This window comes from Salvelinus fontinalis, chromosome 37 (assembly GCF_029448725.1).
Source record: "Salvelinus fontinalis isolate EN_2023a chromosome 37, ASM2944872v1, whole genome shotgun sequence".
Classification (NCBI taxonomy): Eukaryota; Metazoa; Chordata; class Actinopteri; order Salmoniformes; family Salmonidae; genus Salvelinus; species Salvelinus fontinalis.
The window spans coordinates 30963688-30981853 of NC_074701.1; the positions used below are offsets into that span (position 1 = coordinate 30963688).

Consider the following 18166-nt stretch of genomic DNA (forward strand, 5'->3'; position numbering starts at 1 on the left):
CACTCATATGCATATTATAGTTTATGCATAGGTTTATGAGCCCAAGCCCGATTGTGCCGTTATACAGTGCATAGCCTACCGCATATTACGCATTGCAGAAAAACATAAACTAAACTGATTTAAGATGTATTTGGTAAATAATTGGTCTAGCCTTTGAGTGGACTGTATTATTATGCATACTGGATGGACTGGTTACCTTATGCTACGCTCCAAAATGTCAATCCATGGGTCTGGGAGACAACGTATAGCCCAAGGCGATGCTCTTGGTTAATTGATTGTGCATGGCGGCTTACAGTTATCCTACAATTAGTGCATTTGATTTTGAATAGCCTCGTAATAGGAACATTTGTATATTTTCATAATTCATTGGGTGACACATTACTGTACCTTAACCTAGTCAGAATATCTCACCACCATGTGTTTCCAGCTCCTCCGCTCTGGCCTGTATTCCTTTCTTGAGCGGGCAGACGGGCTGTCAACAGTTTTAGTGAAATGTTTCGTTGCGAAAACCTGTTACTATCGATGTTCCCTAACATATTTCACGTGGCCTCCATTCGCTATTCGACTGCATAAAGATGATATGTATGTCCCTGTTCCTGCCGATTTTGATAATGGTCCATTCTAAATGGAAAGACAAGATTTAACTGAGAATAGTCCGATGGGTGAAAATATGATCAGTTGATGAGAGAACAGCTGTGGAGCCTGGGGTAAGGAACAGAGTGCAAGCTATTTTTCTACTTTCTCAAATCATCAATAGCCTATAGTTATACCATGCAGCCCTTGGCATGTCTTATATATGTTTTGACTTCTAAAGTTTGTATCATTCACAACTAAAGTTGCCAAATAACTCTAAATCTGGCATATACCCGTTTTAAATGATCACGCTCCGGAATGGGAAAAATATCCTTTCCATTTTATTCAGCTCAGTTCAATTATATTCTTATTAGTATGAAGTTATATAAAATAATTGCATGGGACTTAATAATATATTGTCAGCTAAATTAACAAGCCTACAGCCTATGGTATGGAGCATAGCCAGATAACTAACAGTAGGCCAACTCATTCTGTTCTTCTGAAATACATTTTCTTCATATCATGTTTCTTTAAACCTGACTAAAATTAATAATGGATTTATTGTGATGGTATATATTACATTTATTTATTATACTTTTATTAAACTGTAGACGTCCCAAAAGGTGCACATCAGCTGCTTGTATGCCTGGAGATGCTAAACGTGTTGATGTTCATTAACGGTCAATTACCTGAACCATGATACCAGTCTTTTGAAAGAACAATAACCAGACAAAATGTCATGACCGCCACAGCCCTACCTACAACACATTTAGCCTGTTATTTAATGGTTCCCAGAATGTTTCATTAGGTTGTGGGAACAGTCTGGTGACAACATTGTGGGGACATCACAAAAGATATGTTCCCAAAACACAAAAACTGTCTAGTTGTGTGGATGATTCTACAATGTTTCTTTGCTACTGGCGACAACAATGTCATACTATTTTTGACAAGACAGAATCAGATAGATGGGCTACAAATACAGAGGGGCCCTGTTTAACTCACATGGATGCTTTCTCCGAAAATAATTAAACACAGAGACGAAAACATGAACTTATGACCTAATATTACCACAACATGCTCAGCTGTAGCTCCTTAAAGCAGATTGGAATACATCCCCATTGTGTCTATCTCCAGATTTTAATGGCAATTCACATTTGAAGGTAATATAGAGACACATGGCATTTTCATTTCATTAATAGGACATTTGAGCAGCATTTAAATATTGACAACCATATTGTTTATACTTCATATGTCGACAAAGTGCACAAATTGCAGGTTTGAACCTGCAATGTCTGGTTCCCAAGCCAGGTATTTTATCCTCATCGCCACCAGGCAACCCGTGAAATATCACGTTTGCATAAGTGTTCAGACCCTTTACTCTGTACTTTGTTGAAGCACCTTAGGCAAAGATTACAGCCTCAACTCTTCTTGGGTAGGACGCTACAAGGTTGGCACACCTGTATTTGAGGAGTTTCTCCCATTCTTCTCTGCAGATCCTCTCAAGCTCTGTCAGGTTGGATGGGGAGCATCGCTGCACAGTTATTTTCAGGTCTCTCCAGAGATGTTCGATCAGGTTCAAGTCTGGGCTCTGGCTGAGCCACTTAAGGACATTCAGAGACTTGTCCCAAATCCTCTCCTGCTTTGTCTTGGCTGTGTGCTTAGGGTCGTTGTTCTGTTGGAAGGAGAACCTTCGCCCCAGTCTGAGGTCCAGAGTACTCTGGAGCAGGTTTTCATCAAGGATCTCTCTGTACTTTGCACAGTTAATCTTTCCTTCGATCCTCACTACTCTCCCAGTCCCTGCCTCTGAAAAACATCCCCACAGTATGATGCTGCCACCACCATGCTTCACCATATGGACGCTGACAGGTTTACTCCAGACGTGACACTTGGCATTCAGGCCAGTCTTTATTTCATCAGACCAGAGAATCTTGGTTTATCATGGTCTGAGAGTCTTTAGGTGCCTTTTGGTTTAACATATAAATGACGACTCCACCAACATTAAGTTTGCCAACGACACAACAGTGTTAGGCATGATCACCTACAACGATGGGACAGCCTATAGGGAGTAGGTCAGAGACAACAATCTCTACCTCAAGGTGAGCAAGACAAAGGAAATGATCGTGGACTACAGGAAAAGGAGGGCCGAATACGCCCCCATTCTCATCGACAGGGCTGTAGTACGGCGGGTTGAGAACTTCAAGTTCCTTAGTGTCCACATCACCAACATACTATCATGGTCCAAACACACCAAGACAGTCTTGACGAGGTCACGACAACGCCTTTTCCCCCTCGGGAAACTAAAAAGATTTGGCATGGGTCCTCAGATCCTCAAAGGGTTCTACAGCTGCAACATCGAGAGCATCCTGACTGGTTACATCATTGCCTGGTACGGCAACTGTTCGGCCTCCGACCGCAAGGCACTACAGAGGGTAGTGCGTACGGCCTAGTACATCACTGGGGCTAAGCTGCCTGCCATCATATCTACATGTACATACTACCTCAATCAGCCCGACTAACCGGTGCCTGTATATGTCGCGATCGTCGTACGAACTGGAAATATACTCAGACCAACGTGCAGAGTGATTTTGGTTTCACATGTTTAATAAAGGAAACTCACAAAAACAATAAACAGCAAACGAAACGTGAAGCTCAAGCAGTGCTCACAGGCAACTACACAGAAACAAGATCCCACAAAACACAATGAGGAAATGGCTGCCTAAATATGATCCCCAATCAGAGACAACGATAAACAGCTGCCTCTGATTGGGAACCATACCAGACCAACATAGAAATAAATGCACTAGATCACCCACCCTAGTCACACCCTGACCTAACCAAAATAGCGAATAAAAAGGCTCTCTATGGTCAGCGCGTGACAGTATATAGCCTCGCTACTGTTATTTTTCACTGTCTTTTTACTGTTTTTATTTCTTTACTTACCTATTGTTCACCTAATACCTTTTTTTTGTGCATTTTTATAGCGTTTCACTGTAAGGTCGACACCTGTTGTATTCGGCGCACGTGACAAATAAACTTTGATTTGATTATATTACCTGGAAACCTAATAAGAACTTTTGGGGAATGTTCTGTGGTGGTGGTGGTTGTAGATGTTGTGCCTAACATTTTAGTGAATATTCCAAGGATATTTAATTGAAGACAAAAAAAATCTAAATCAAATGTTACCATGCTAATGTTAGTATTTTATCTAACGTTAGGATCTAACTATAACTTAAATGGGATTTTAGCTAATGTTCACGGTTTGTTGGGAAGAGTCCAGGAAAGTTAGCTTCACAGAGAAGAATATTACACATTTCAGGAGAAAGGCTTAAAGTCAACAGATGGCAGACTTCAGGAATTGATCCAGTATTACAACAGCAACGTGTTAAAATGTGTCACGCTACGTCATTGTAAGTAGCTGAAATACATACTTTAAGTCAAGTTATCAAAGCTTGTTGATCTGTAAATGTATCAAAAGATCCACTGAAGGTTCAGACAGAGGTATCCTGCATCTTTGAGGTCAAACATAGAAAAGAAGAGTCAAGAACCAAAGTGACAAACATGCAGTTTGTGAGGAAGTGTTTATGCGGCTTTGGTGACAGGGTGGCAGTTTTGCTTGCGTGTGTGCATGTGTGCGTAGAGGAAACAGGAAACAGAGCTTTAGAGGTAGTGACAGAGACGCAGAGCTCTTCTGACCGTGCCTGTCTATCAGTATCATGGTCTATGTTGCATGACAAGCCTTTAGGTCACTACATGGATATCAAACGACTCAGTTTTACAACCTTTGGTAGTTCAACCTTTTCCTGCACAGTCTAAAGCGGCTGTACCAGGGACAGGCAAGATGTAGTACTTCCTTCTTTGAGTGCTTACTTTTAAATTCAATCAGTGTTAGCTAACTATGAGGGATTGGCGCCAGTCTATGGACCGGAGGTTGAAAAACATTGAACTAAAAGGTCTCCAATCACTGTGGATGTCTTCAATAACTGGAATCAGGGATTCTACATGAATACATGTCTCCAGGTTTTTATTTTGGAGGGGTGCACGTTCCTGACCTGTTGTCTGTTATTTTTGTATGTGTTTAGTTGGTCAGGGCGTGAGTTGGGGTGGGCATTCTATGTTTTGTGTTTCTATGTTTAGGTCATTGGTAATTAGCCTTATATGGTTCTCAATCAGAGACAGGTGTTTGACGTTTCCTCTGATTGGGAACCATATAAAGGTAGGGTGTTCACACTGTTTGTTTGTGGGTGGTTGTCTTCCGTGTCTGTATGTATGTTCGTACCACACGGGACTGTAGCGTTTTTGTTTGTAGTCTATACCTGTTCGTGCGTTCTTCGTGTTATTTGTAAGTTCTCTAGTTCAGGTCTGTCTTCGTTCGTTTTGTTATTTTGTAATTATTCCAAGTGTTGTTTCGTGTTCGTCTTCGTCGTTTAATAAATTCATTATGTTTTCTAAACCCGCTGCATGTTGGTCTGATCCCTACTCCTCCTCTTCGGACGAAGAGGAGGAGAACAAGCGTTACAAGGGGGGGATATTGCGCAATTACAACACCTTATGTTTCAGCCTTTATAAATTAACCTGTGAATGTCATAAGCATGTTCCAGCATTTGGAATTTTTACAATAACCGATCATTCCCCTTTTAGCTTATAGATCACCACTAGAATATTTAATGTATCAACATTTAAGAATGCAGTAACGTTATTCTGCAGGATTTCAACAAATTAAATATTATTTGAATCTGCATAGTTACACTTTAATTGCTGAAAAATGCACAGATACTCATGACATCTGTAATGATCGTCGTATAGAGAAGAAGGAGAAGACCAAGGTGCAGTGTGGTAAGTATTCATAATTCCTTTTAATGAATACGAATACTAGAACAAAACAACAAAAACGATAAACGAACAGTTCTGCAAGGTGACATACACTAAACAGAAAACAACCACCCACAAACACAGGTGGGAACAGGCTACCTAAGTATGATTCTCAATCAGAGACAACGATAAGCTGCCTCTGATTGAGAACCATACCAGGCCAAACACACAGAAATACAAAACAAGGACAACATAGAACACCAGACATAGAATGCCCACCCAAACTCACGCCCTGACCAACCAAAATAGAGACATAAAAAGGATCTCTACGGTCAGGGCGTGACAACATCTGTGTTTATTTATTAAGCATTATACAACAGGGGGGTCAAATCCTTAATGCTGATTGGTTAAAACCACCTTCCAGCCGGTGTCCATTCCACAAGTTACCACCGGCTAAATCTATGATGTTAAAATGCCTATTTACTCTGATCTGACAGTCCAGAGCTCTATTTTCATGTCATCTGACCAAAGCACCAGTTCCAATCCAAGTGCCAATGCCGCTCAGTAAACTACAGGTGTTAACATTTGTTAGATGACGTGAAAATAGAGCTCTTTGGCCACGCACACCAGTGGTGGGTTTGGTGTCGAAATGAGAACGCATGAGCAGAATATAACCCCATAACTACTGTAAAATATGTTCGTGGATCTTTGATGTTATGGGGCTATTTTTACTTGCACTGGTCCTGGGGCCGGTGTTGACTTCAACGGAATCATGAACTTTACCCAGTACCAGGACATTTTTGCCAAAAACCTGGTTACCTCTGCCAGGAAGCTGAAACTTAGCTGCAAGTGGATCTTCCAGCAAGACAATAACCCCAAGCACACATCAAAATCCAGAAATAATTGGTTAATTGGCCATAATAATTTACATCAGTCTCCGGACTTGAAACCCATTGAAGACCTGAGGTTTAAATTTAAGAGGGCAGTCCATAAGCGCAGAAGGAGGATCTGGAAGGATTCTGTATGGAGAATTGGTCTAAGATATCTCCCAACTCATAAAACATTTTAGAAAAAGGCTCAGTGCCATTATCTTCGTAAGGGGTGTCAATAATTTGACTCCATCATTAGAAAATAAAATCACTTGTTAAACAAAATCTATTTCTGACCTATTATTATTATTTTAATGATTTATTTAATACAGTAATTTTTGCTTATCATCATCAAGTGTGACAATAATTTGGGACCCCACTCTAGCTCTACAGATTCATAATACAAAGAGTTTACTTTTTCGACAGGCTATTGTGCAGCTTTAGCAGAGAAGCCTTTCTGTGGGCTGTCAGAAAGACTATGGCGAACTAACAAGGTTTAACAAGACTGCTTAGGTTGATAGAACTGCATCTGATTGAAAAAGGTCAGCTCTCTCTCTCTTACACACGTACAAACTTTCTATGCTTTAGATCCAATCTCTGCTTTCTGCAAAATAACAATACTCGTATGCCTTACTCATTGGTTCTACTACAAGGGCAAATGGAGGGTTTGGTCAGTTTCTGTGTAAAAATCTGTTTGAATTTCATGCTTATTCCTTTCGAAAGAAATAGGAATCCAAACCCTGTTTCTTCACAGTAAAGTGTGAAGGGTGTCTCATTGGGTAATAAGGCTGTCATAAGAAGAGCTGCAGAAACTGTTTTTTTACACCATGTAAATGAATGTAATGATTGCACAATGAAAAATTGAGCTGATTTAACAGCTTATTATAGCAGTGGCAATTTTCTGGAAGATGATCGCTTTGAGACATTGATGCTCCTATTTTCCAAACCAAACACCACCTATAACATTCTGCAATGCCAACAGTATTTGACAAAGTAATCTATTTGGGGCCAGAGGGACCACAACAAAACTATCGCCTGAAATGGGTACCATGTTGAAATTGAGTTTCCCATCATTGTAGCAGGAGATAGCAGTTAACACAGTTTAAATTAAATTTCTCTCCCCACTTTAGAGTGCAGCTACACTGGTTTGTATTGATTTTACCTATCTGCCAAGTGTGTGTATTTGTGAATGTGTGCAAAAGCATCAGTTTCATTACAGGGCGTAGTGATAAAGTGTTGTCACTATGATCTATGACAGCAGACATAACTTATCTCCTGACAGAAACACAGTAGACTGGAGTGTATCTAAACACTGATGTATAGTATACTGCAGATATACAATAAAATCATTTTGCGTAATGATGTATAAAAAAATATATATACATTGTATAGGGGAGAGTGGGGTAAGTTGTGCCAAAGGGGTAAGTTGAGCCACCCTTCTTTCTAGGAAACCATACACAAAATGTATATTTGACCAAATATTTAGGAAAAGGTCATCATTTCATGGAGTCCATAAAAGAAGCAACCAGATGGAATGTTTGCTTTGGGGGCCTCCCGAGTGGCGCAGCGGTCTAAGGCACTGCATCGCAGTGCTAGCTGCGTCACTACAGATCCTGGTTCGATCCCAGGCTGTTTCGCAGTTGGCCGTGACCGGGAGACCCATGAGGTGGCACACAATTGGCTCAGCGTCGTCCGGGTTAGGGGGGGGGTTTGGCCGGGCCGGGTTGTCCTTATCCCATCACGCTCTAGCGACTCCTATGGTGGGCCCGGGCGCAATGCATGCTGACACGGTCGCCAGGTGTACGGTGTTTCCTTCAATACATTGGTGCGGCTGGTTTCTGGGTTAAGCGAGCAGTGTGTCAAGAAGCAGTGAGGCATGGCAGGGTCGTGTTTCGGAGAACGCACGGCTCTCGACCTTCGCCTCTCCCGAGTCCATACTGGAGTTGCAGCGATGTGACAAAACTAATTACCAGTTGGATATCACGAAATTGGGGAGAAAAAGGGATATATTTTTCTTTTTTTATTGTTGAGCCAATGGCAAGTTGAGCAAACTGAAGTGTCTTCTTCCCAGGAGTAATACAAGGCATTATTGCTGGAATATGAGGTAACCACAGTGCATGGCCTATGTTTAAAGCGTACACAGTGTTTGTTAGGTGTACAGCCTGTGTTAAAATATGCATGTGATGAATTATGTTTGGGAATAAAGATATGCATGGTTTAAAAAAAGTAGTGGTAATATTTAATTCAGTACAGAAACTTGTAGGTAGCTTAATCCAATTTGTAAGTCGCTCTGGATAAGAGCGTCTGCTAAATGACTTAAATGTAAATGTAAATGTTAATTAACCCTGTCCCGCGGCTCAACTTACACCATACCGAGGGTACGTTGTGCCAAGACCCTACTTTTTTGGGGACAAGCTATGTTTTCAAAACTGTAATGTTTACATACATTCTGATTATTTCCAGGAATACACAACATCTGGAAATATATGGAGATATCTTTGTTAGAATGAATGCAAAGATTGGCTCAACTTACCCCAATCCCCCCTACAGTGCTTGCGTTCACACACACACACACACACACACACACACACAAATGTGCCTAGAATGCAGTATGAAGAAGGTATTCATAGTCTTACCCAATGTAGCTTTCCAAAGCAAAACTGTTACTGTAAAATTGTGTCCATGCCATCCCTATCATTCATTGCACAAAGATGAAATTGGCTCATATTGGTGCAATAAACCTTATTGTCAAACAAAGTGTTGAGCCATTCTTAGCGAAAAAGTCCCCACGGCAACTTTAAAAATCCTTTGTCCATTAATTTGCTATAAAATAGTATTCTGACAAAGGATTTGATAAAATAGTATTCTGACAAGAGGATTTGAAGCAGGGCTCAATGGGACTTCCCTGCATAAATAAAGATAAAAAATGTCCTGCATGCTGTCTGCAATGGGAAGCATATGTGACAGAATATTATACCATTACGTTGTCACTGCTGCCTTTGAAGATGAAGATCAGATACTACACAGGTCCATGTGACTCCAGTGCTCCTCTCTACTGTAGACTAGAGCTCTCTCTCCTCTCTACTGTAGACTAGAGCTCTCTCTCCTCTCTACTGTAGACTAGAGCTCTCTCTCTCCTCTCTACTGTAGACTAGAGCTCTCTCTCCTCTCTACTGTAGACTAGAGCTCTCTCTCTCCTCTCTACTGTAGACTATAGCTCTCTCTCCTCTCTACTGTAGACTATAGCTCTCTCTCCTCTCTACTGTAGACTAGAGCTCTCTCTCCTCTCTACTGTAGACTAGAGCTCTCTCTCCTCTCTACTGTAGACTAGAGCTCTCTCTCCTCTCTACTGTAGGCTAGAGCTCTCTCTCCTCTCTACTGTAGACTAGAGCTCTCTCTCCTCTCTACTGTAGACTAGAGCTCTCTCTCCTCTCTACTGTAGACTATAGCTCTCTCTCCTCTCTACTGTAGACTAGAGCTCTCTCTCCTCTCTACTGTAGACTAGAGCTCTCTCTCCTCTCTACTGTAGACTATAGCTCTCTCTCCTCTCTACTGTAAACTAGAGCTCTCTCTCTTCTCTCTACTGTAGACTAGAGCTCTCTCTCTCTCTTCTCTACTGTAGACTAGAGCTCTCTCTCTCTCTCCTCTCTACTGTAGACTATAGCTCTCTCTCCTCTCTACTGTAGACTAGAGCTCTCTCTCCTCTCTACTGTAGACTATAGCTCTCTCTCCTCTCTACTGTAAACTAGAGCTCTCTCTCTTCTTTCTACTGTAGACTAGAGCTCTCTCTCTCCTCTCTACTGTAGACTATAGCTCTCTCTCCTCTCTACTGTAGACTAGAGCTCTCTCTCCTCTCTACTGTAGACTAGAGCTCTCTCTCCTCTCTACTGTAGACTAGAGCTCTCTCTCTCCTCTCTACTGTAGACTAGAGCTCTCTCTCCTCTCTACTGTAGACTAGAGCTCTCTCTCTCTCTCCTCTACTGTAGACTAGAGCTCTCTCTCTCCTCTCTACTGTAGACTAGAGCTCTCTCTCCTCTCTACTGTAGAGTAGAGCTCTCTCTCTCCTCTCTACTGTAGACTAGAGCTCTCTCTCCTCTCTACTGTAGACTAGAGCTCTCTCTCTCCTCTCTACTGTAGACTATAGCTCTCTCTCCTCTCTACTGTAGACTAGAGCTCTCTCTCCTCTCTACTGTAGACTAGAGCTCTCTCTCCTCTCTACTGTAGACTAGAGCTCTCTCTCCTCTCTACTGTAGACTACAGCTCTCTCTTCTCTCTACTGTAGACTAGAGCTCTCTCTCCTCTCTACTGTAGACTAGAGCTCTCTCTCCTCTCTACTGTAGACTATAGCTCTCTCTCCTCTCTACTGTAGACTAGAGCTCTCTCTCCTCTCTACTGTAGACTAGAGCTCTCTCTCCTCTCTACTGTAGACTAGAGCTCTCTCTCCTCTCTACTGTAGACTAGAGCTCTCTCTCCTCTCTACTGTAAACTAGAGCTCTCTCTCTTCTCTCTACTGTAGACTAGAGCTCTCTCTCTCTCTTCTCTACTGTAGACTAGAGCTCTCTCTCCTCTCTACTGTAGACTAGAGCTCTCTCTCCTCTCTACTGTAGACTAGAGCTCTCTCTCCTCTCTACTGTAGACTATAGCTCTCTCTCCTCTCTACTGTAGACTAGAGCTCTCTCTCCTCTCTACTGTAGACTAGAGCTCTCTCTCCTCTACTGTAGACTAGAGCTCTCTCTCTCCTCTCTACTGTAGACTAGAGCTCTCTCTCCTCTACTGTAGACTAGAGCTCTCTCTCTCATCTCTACTGTAGACTAGAGCTCTCTCTCTCTCCTCTACTGTAGACTAGAGCTCTCTCTCTCTCCTCTCTACTGTATACTAGAGCTCTCTCTCTCCTCTCTACTGTAGACTAGAGCTCTCTCTCCTCTCTACTGTAGACTGGAGCTCTCTCTCCTCTCTACTGTAGACTAGAGCTCTCTCTCTCCTCTCTACTGTAGACTATAGCTCTCTCTCCTCTCTACTGTAGACTAGAGCTCTCTCTCCTCTCTACTGTAGACTAGAGCTCTCTCTCCTCTCTACTGTAGACTATAGCTCTCTCTCCTCTCTACTGTAAACTAGAGCTCTCTCTCTTCTCTCTACTGTAGACTAGAGCTCTCTCTCTCTCTTCTCTACTGTAGACTAGAGCTCTCTCTCTCTCCTCTCTACTGTAGACTATAGCTCTCTCTCCTCTCTACTGTAGACTAGAGCTCTCTCTCCTCTCTACTGTAGACTATAGCTCTCTCTCCTCTCTACTGTAAACTAGAGCTCTCTCTCTTCTTTCTACTGTAGACTAGAGCTCTCTCTCTCCTCTCTACTGTAGACTATAGCTCTCTCTCCTCTCTACTGTAGACTAGAGCTCTCTCTCCTCTCTACTGTAGACTAGAGCTCTCTCTCCTCTCTACTGTAGACTAGAGCTCTCTCTCTCCTCTCTACTGTAGACTAGAGCTCTCTCTCCTCTCTACTGTAGACTAGAGCTCTCTCTCTCTCTCCTCTACTGTAGACTAGAGCTCTCTCTCTCCTCTCTACTGTAGACTAGAGCTCTCTCTCCTCTCTACTGTAGAGTAGAGCTCTCTCTCTCCTCTCTACTGTAGACTAGAGCTCTCTCTCCTCTCTACTGTAGACTAGAGCTCTCTCTCTCCTCTCTACTGTAGACTATAGCTCTCTCTCCTCTCTACTGTAGACTAGAGCTCTCTCTCCTCTCTACTGTAGACTAGAGCTCTCTCTCCTCTCTACTGTAGACTAGAGCTCTCTCTCCTCTCTACTGTAGACTACAGCTCTCTCTCCTCTCTACTGTAGACTAGAGCTCTCTCTCCTCTCTACTGTAGACTAGAGCTCTCTCTCCTCTCTACTGTAGACTATAGCTCTCTCTCCTCTCTACTGTAGACTAGAGCTCTCTCTCCTCTCTACTGTAGACTAGAGCTCTCTCTCCTCTCTACTGTAGACTAGAGCTCTCTCTCCTCTCTACTGTAGACTAGAGCTCTCTCTCCTCTCTACTGTAAACTAGAGCTCTCTCTCTTCTCTCTACTGTAGACTAGAGCTCTCTCTCTCTCTTCTCTACTGTAGACTAGAGCTCTCTCTCCTCTCTACTGTAGACTAGAGCTCTCTCTCCTCTCTACTGTAGACTAGAGCTCTCTCTCCTCTCTACTGTAGACTATAGCTCTCTCTCCTCTCTACTGTAGACTAGAGCTCTCTCTCCTCTCTACTGTAGACTAGAGCTCTCTCTCCTCTACTGTAGACTAGAGCTCTCTCTCTCCTCTCTACTGTAGACTAGAGCTCTCTCTCCTCTACTGTAGACTAGAGCTCTCTCTCTCATCTCTACTGTAGACTAGAGCTCTCTCTCTCTCCTCTACTGTAGACTAGAGCTCTCTCTCTCTCCTCTCTACTGTATACTAGAGCTCTCTCTCTCCTCTCTACTGTAGACTAGAGCTCTCTCTCCTCTCTACTGTAGACTGGAGCTCTCTCTCCTCTCTACTGTAGACTAGAGCTCTCTCTCTCCTCTCTACTGTAGACTATAGCTCTCTCTCCTCTCTACTGTAGACTAGAGCTCTCTCTCCTCTCTACTGTAGACTAGAGCTCTCTCTCCTCTCTACTGTAGACTATAGCTCTCTCTCCTCTCTACTGTAAACTAGAGCTCTCTCTCTTCTCTCTACTGTAGACTAGAGCTCTCTCTCTCTCTTCTCTACTGTAGACTAGAGCTCTCTCTCTCTCCTCTCTACTGTAGACTATAGCTCTCTCTCCTCTCTACTGTAGACTAGAGCTCTCTCTCCTCTCTACTGTAGACTATAGCTCTCTCTCCTCTCTACTGTAAACTAGAGCTCTCTCTCTTCTTTCTACTGTAGACTAGAGCTCTCTCTCTCCTCTCTACTGTAGACTATAGCTCTCTCTCCTCTCTACTGTAGACTAGAGCTCTCTCTCCTCTCTACTGTAGACTAGAGCTCTCTCTCCTCTCTACTGTAGACTAGAGCTCTCTCTCTCCTCTCTACTGTAGACTAGAGCTCTCTCTCCTCTCTACTGTAGACTAGAGCTCTCTCTCTCTCTCCTCTACTGTAGACTAGAGCTCTCTCTCTCCTCTCTACTGTAGACTAGAGCTCTCTCTCCTCTCTACTGTAGACTAGAGCTCTCTCTCTCCTCTCTACTGTAGACTAGAGCTCTCTCTCCTCTCTACTGTAGACTAGAGCTCTCTCTCTCCTCTCTACTGTAGACTAGAGCTCTCTCTCCTCTCTACTGTAGACTATAGCTCTCCCTCCTCTCTACTGTAGACTAGAGCTCTCTCTCCTCTCTACTGTAGACTAGAGCTCTCTCTCCTCTCTACAGTAGACTAGAGCTCTCTCCTCTCTACTGTAGACTAGAGCTCTCTCTCCTCTCTACTGTAGACTATAGCTCTCTCTACTGTAGACTATAGCTCTCTCTCCTCTCTACTGTAGACTAGAGCTCTCTCTCCTCTCTACTGTAGACTAGAGCTCTCTCTCCTCTCTACTGTAGACTAGAGCTCTCTCTCCTCTCTACTGTAGACTATAGCTCTCTCTCCTCTCTACTGTAAACTAGAGCTCTCTCTCTTCTCTCTACTGTAGACTAGAGCTCTCTCTCTCTCTTCTCTACTGTAGACTAGAGCGCTCTCTCTCTCCTCTCTACTGTAGACTATAGCTCTCTCTCCTCTCTACTGTAGACTAGAGCTCTCTCTCCTCTCTACTGTAGACTATAGCTCTCTCTCCTCTCTACTGTAAACTAGAGCTCTCTCTCTTCTCTCTACTGTAGACTAGAGCTCTCTCTCTCCTCTCTACTGTAGACTATAGCTCTCTCTCCTCTCTACTGTAGACTAGAGCTCTCTCTCCTCTCTACTGTAGACTAGAGCTCTCTCTCCTCTCTACTGTAGACTAGAGCTCTCTCTCTCCTCTCTACTGTAGACTAGAGCTCTCTCTCCTCTCTACTGTAGACTAGAGCTCTCTCTCTCTCTCCTCTACTGTAGACTAGAGCTCTCTCTCTCCTCTCTACTGTAGACTAGAGCTCTCTCTCCTCTACTGTAGACTAGAGCTCTCTCTCTCATCTCTACTGTAGACTAGAGCTCTCTCTCTCTCCTCTACTGTAGACTAGAGCTCTCTCTCCTCTCTACTGTAGACTGGAGCTCTCTCTCCTCTCTACTGTAGACTAGAGCTCTCTCTCTCCTCTCTACTGTAGACTAGAGCTCTCTCTCTCCTCTACTGTAGACTAGAGCTCTCACTCTCCTCTCTACTGTAGACTAGAGCTCTCTCTCCTCTCTGCTGTAGACTATAGCTCTCTCTCTCTCCTCTCTACTGTAGACTAGAGCTCTCTCTCCTCTCTACTGTAGACTAGAGCTCTCTCTCTCCTCTCTACTATAGACTAGAGCTCTCTCTCCTCTCTACTGTAGACTAGAGCTCTCTCTCTCCTCTCTACTGTAGACTAGAGCTCCCTCTCTCTCCTCTACTGTAGACTAGAGCTCTCTCTCTCTCCTCTCTACTGTAGACTAGAGCTCTCTCTCTCTCCTCTCTACTGTAGACTAGAGCTCTCTCTCTCTCCTCTCTACTGTAGACTAGAGCTCTCTCTCTCTCCTCTCTACTATAGACTATAGCTCTCTCTCTTCTCTACTGTAGACTAGAGCTCTCTCTCTCTCCTCTCTACTGTAGACTAGAGCTCTCTCTCCTCTCTACTGTAAACTAGAGCTCTCTTTCGTCTCTCTACTGTAGACTAGAGCTCTCTCTCTCTCCTCTACTGTAGACTAGAGCTCTCTCTCTCTCCTCTCTACTGTAGACTAGAGCTCTCTCTCCTCTACTGTAGACTAGAGCTCTCTCTCTCTCCTCTCTACTGTAGACTAGAGCTCTCTTTCGTCTCTCTACTGTAGACTAGAGCTCTCTCTCTCTCCTCTACTGTAGACTAGAGCTCTCTCTCTCTCCTCTACTGTAGACTATAGCTCTCTCTCTCTCCTCTCTACTGTAGACTAGAGCTCTCTCTCTCTCCTCTCTACTGTAGACTAGAGCTCTTTCTCTCCTCTCTACTGTAGACTAGAGCTCTCTCTCTCTCCTCTCTACTGTAGACTAGAGCTCTCTCTCCTCTCTACTGTAGACTATAGCTCTCTCTCCTCTCTACTGTAGACTAGAGCTCTCTCTCCTCTCTACTGTAGACTAGAGCTCTCTCTCCTCTACTGTAGACTAGAGCTCTCTCTCTCCTCTCTACTGTAGACTAGAGCTCTCTCTCCTCTACTGTAGACTAGAGCTCTCTCTCTCATCTCTACTGTAGACTAGAGCTCTCTCTCTCTCCTCTACTGTAGACTAGAGCTCTCTCTCTCTCCTCTCTACTGTATACTAGAGCTCTCTCTCTCCTCTCTACTGTAGACTAGAGCTCTCTCTCCTCTCTACTGTAGACTGGAGCTCTCTCTCCTCTCTACTGTAGACTAGAGCTCTCTCTCTCCTCTCTACTGTAGACTATAGCTCTCTCTCCTCTCTACTGTAGACTAGAGCTCTCTCTCCTCTCTACTGTAGACTAGAGCTCTCTCTCCTCTCTACTGTAGACTATAGCTCTCTCTCCTCTCTACTGTAAACTAGAGCTCTCTCTCTTCTCTCTACTGTAGACTAGAGCTCTCTCTCTCTCTTCTCTACTGTAGACTAGAGCTCTCTCTCTCTCCTCTCTACTGTAGACTATAGCTCTCTCTCCTCTCTACTGTAGACTAGAGCTCTCTCTCCTCTCTACTGTAGACTATAGCTCTCTCTCCTCTCTACTGTAAACTAGAGCTCTCTCTCTTCTTTCTACTGTAGACTAGAGCTCTCTCTCTCCTCTCTACTGTAGACTATAGCTCTCTCTCCTCTCTACTGTAGACTAGAGCTCTCTCTCCTCTCTACTGTAGACTAGAGCTCTCTCTCCTCTCTACTGTAGACTAGAGCTCTCTCTCTCCTCTCTACTGTAGACTAGAGCTCTCTCTCCTCTCTACTGTAGACTAGAGCTCTCTCTCTCTCTCCTCTACTGTAGACTAGAGCTCTCTCTCTCCTCTCTACTGTAGACTAGAGCTCTCTCTCCTCTCTACTGTAGACTAGAGCTCTCTCTCTCCTCTCTACTGTAGACTAGAGCTCTCTCTCCTCTCTACTGTAGACTAGAGCTCTCTCTCTCCTCTCTACTGTAGACTAGAGCTCTCTCTCCTCTCTACTGTAGACTATAGCTCTCCCTCCTCTCTACTGTAGACTAGAGCTCTCTCTCCTCTCTACTGTAGACTAGAGCTCTCTCTCCTCTCTACAGTAGACTAGAGCTCTCTCCTCTCTACTGTAGACTAGAGCTCTCTCTCCTCTCTACTGTAGACTATAGCTCTCTCTACTGTAGACTATAGCTCTCTCTCCTCTCTACTGTAGACTAGAGCTCTCTCTCCTCTCTACTGTAGACTAGAGCTCTCTCTCCTCTCTACTGTAGACTAGAGCTCTCTCTCCTCTCTACTGTAGACTATAGCTCTCTCTCCTCTCTACTGTAAACTAGAGCTCTCTCTCTTCTCTCTACTGTAGACTAGAGCTCTCTCTCTCTCTTCTCTACTGTAGACTAGAGCGCTCTCTCTCTCCTCTCTACTGTAGACTATAGCTCTCTCTCCTCTCTACTGTAGACTAGAGCTCTCTCTCCTCTCTACTGTAGACTATAGCTCTCTCTCCTCTCTACTGTAAACTAGAGCTCTCTCTCTTCTCTCTACTGTAGACTAGAGCTCTCTCTCTCCTCTCTACTGTAGACTATAGCTCTCTCTCCTCTCTACTGTAGACTAGAGCTCTCTCTCCTCTCTACTGTAGACTAGAGCTCTCTCTCCTCTCTACTGTAGACTAGAGCTCTCTCTCTCCTCTCTACTGTAGACTAGAGCTCTCTCTCCTCTCTACTGTAGACTAGAGCTCTCTCTCTCTCTCCTCTACTGTAGACTAGAGCTCTCTCTCTCCTCTCTACTGTAGACTAGAGCTCTCTCTCCTCTACTGTAGACTAGAGCTCTCTCTCTCATCTCTACTGTAGACTAGAGCTCTCTCTCTCTCCTCTACTGTAGACTAGAGCTCTCTCTCCTCTCTACTGTAGACTGGAGCTCTCTCTCCTCTCTACTGTAGACTAGAGCTCTCTCTCTCCTCTCTACTGTAGACTAGAGCTCTCTCTCTCCTCTACTGTAGACTAGAGCTCTCACTCTCCTCTCTACTGTAGACTAGAGCTCTCTCTCCTCTCTGCTGTAGACTATAGCTCTCTCTCTCTCCTCTCTACTGTAGACTAGAGCTCTCTCTCCTCTCTACTGTAGACTAGAGCTCTCTCTCTCCTCTCTACTATAGACTAGAGCTCTCTCTCCTCTCTACTGTAGACTAGAGCTCTCTCTCTCCTCTCTACTGTAGACTAGAGCTCCCTCTCTCTCCTCTACTGTAGACTAGAGCTCTCTCTCTCTCCTCTCTACTGTAGACTAGAGCTCTCTCTCTCTCCTCTCTACTGTAGACTAGAGCTCTCTCTCTCTCCTCTCTACTGTAGACTAGAGCTCTCTCTCTCTCCTCTCTACTATAGACTATAGCTCTCTCTCTTCTCTACTGTAGACTAGAGCTCTCTCTCTCTCCTCTCTACTGTAGACTAGAGCTCTCTCTCCTCTCTACTGTAAACTAGAGCTCTCTTTCGTCTCTCTACTGTAGACTAGAGCTCTCTCTCTCTCCTCTACTGTAGACTAGAGCTCTCTCTCTCTCCTCTCTACTGTAGACTAGAGCTCTCTCTCCTCTACTGTAGACTAGAGCTCTCTCTCTCTCCTCTCTACTGTAGACTAGAGCTCTCTTTCGTCTCTCTACTGTAGACTAGAGCTCTCTCTCTCTCCTCTACTGTAGACTAGAGCTCTCTCTCTCTCCTCTACTGTAGACTATAGCTCTCTCTCTCTCCTCTCTACTGTA

The 18166-nt window shown here is 43.9% G+C and overlaps 1 protein-coding gene across 7 annotated transcripts in view; it reads right to left on the minus strand.

The window, feature by feature from the left end:
• LOC129836504 (potassium voltage-gated channel subfamily H member 1-like) overlaps positions 1–18166 on the minus strand; it is a 97094-nt gene that overhangs the window by 48115 nt on the left and 30813 nt on the right. The window lies entirely within an intron of this gene.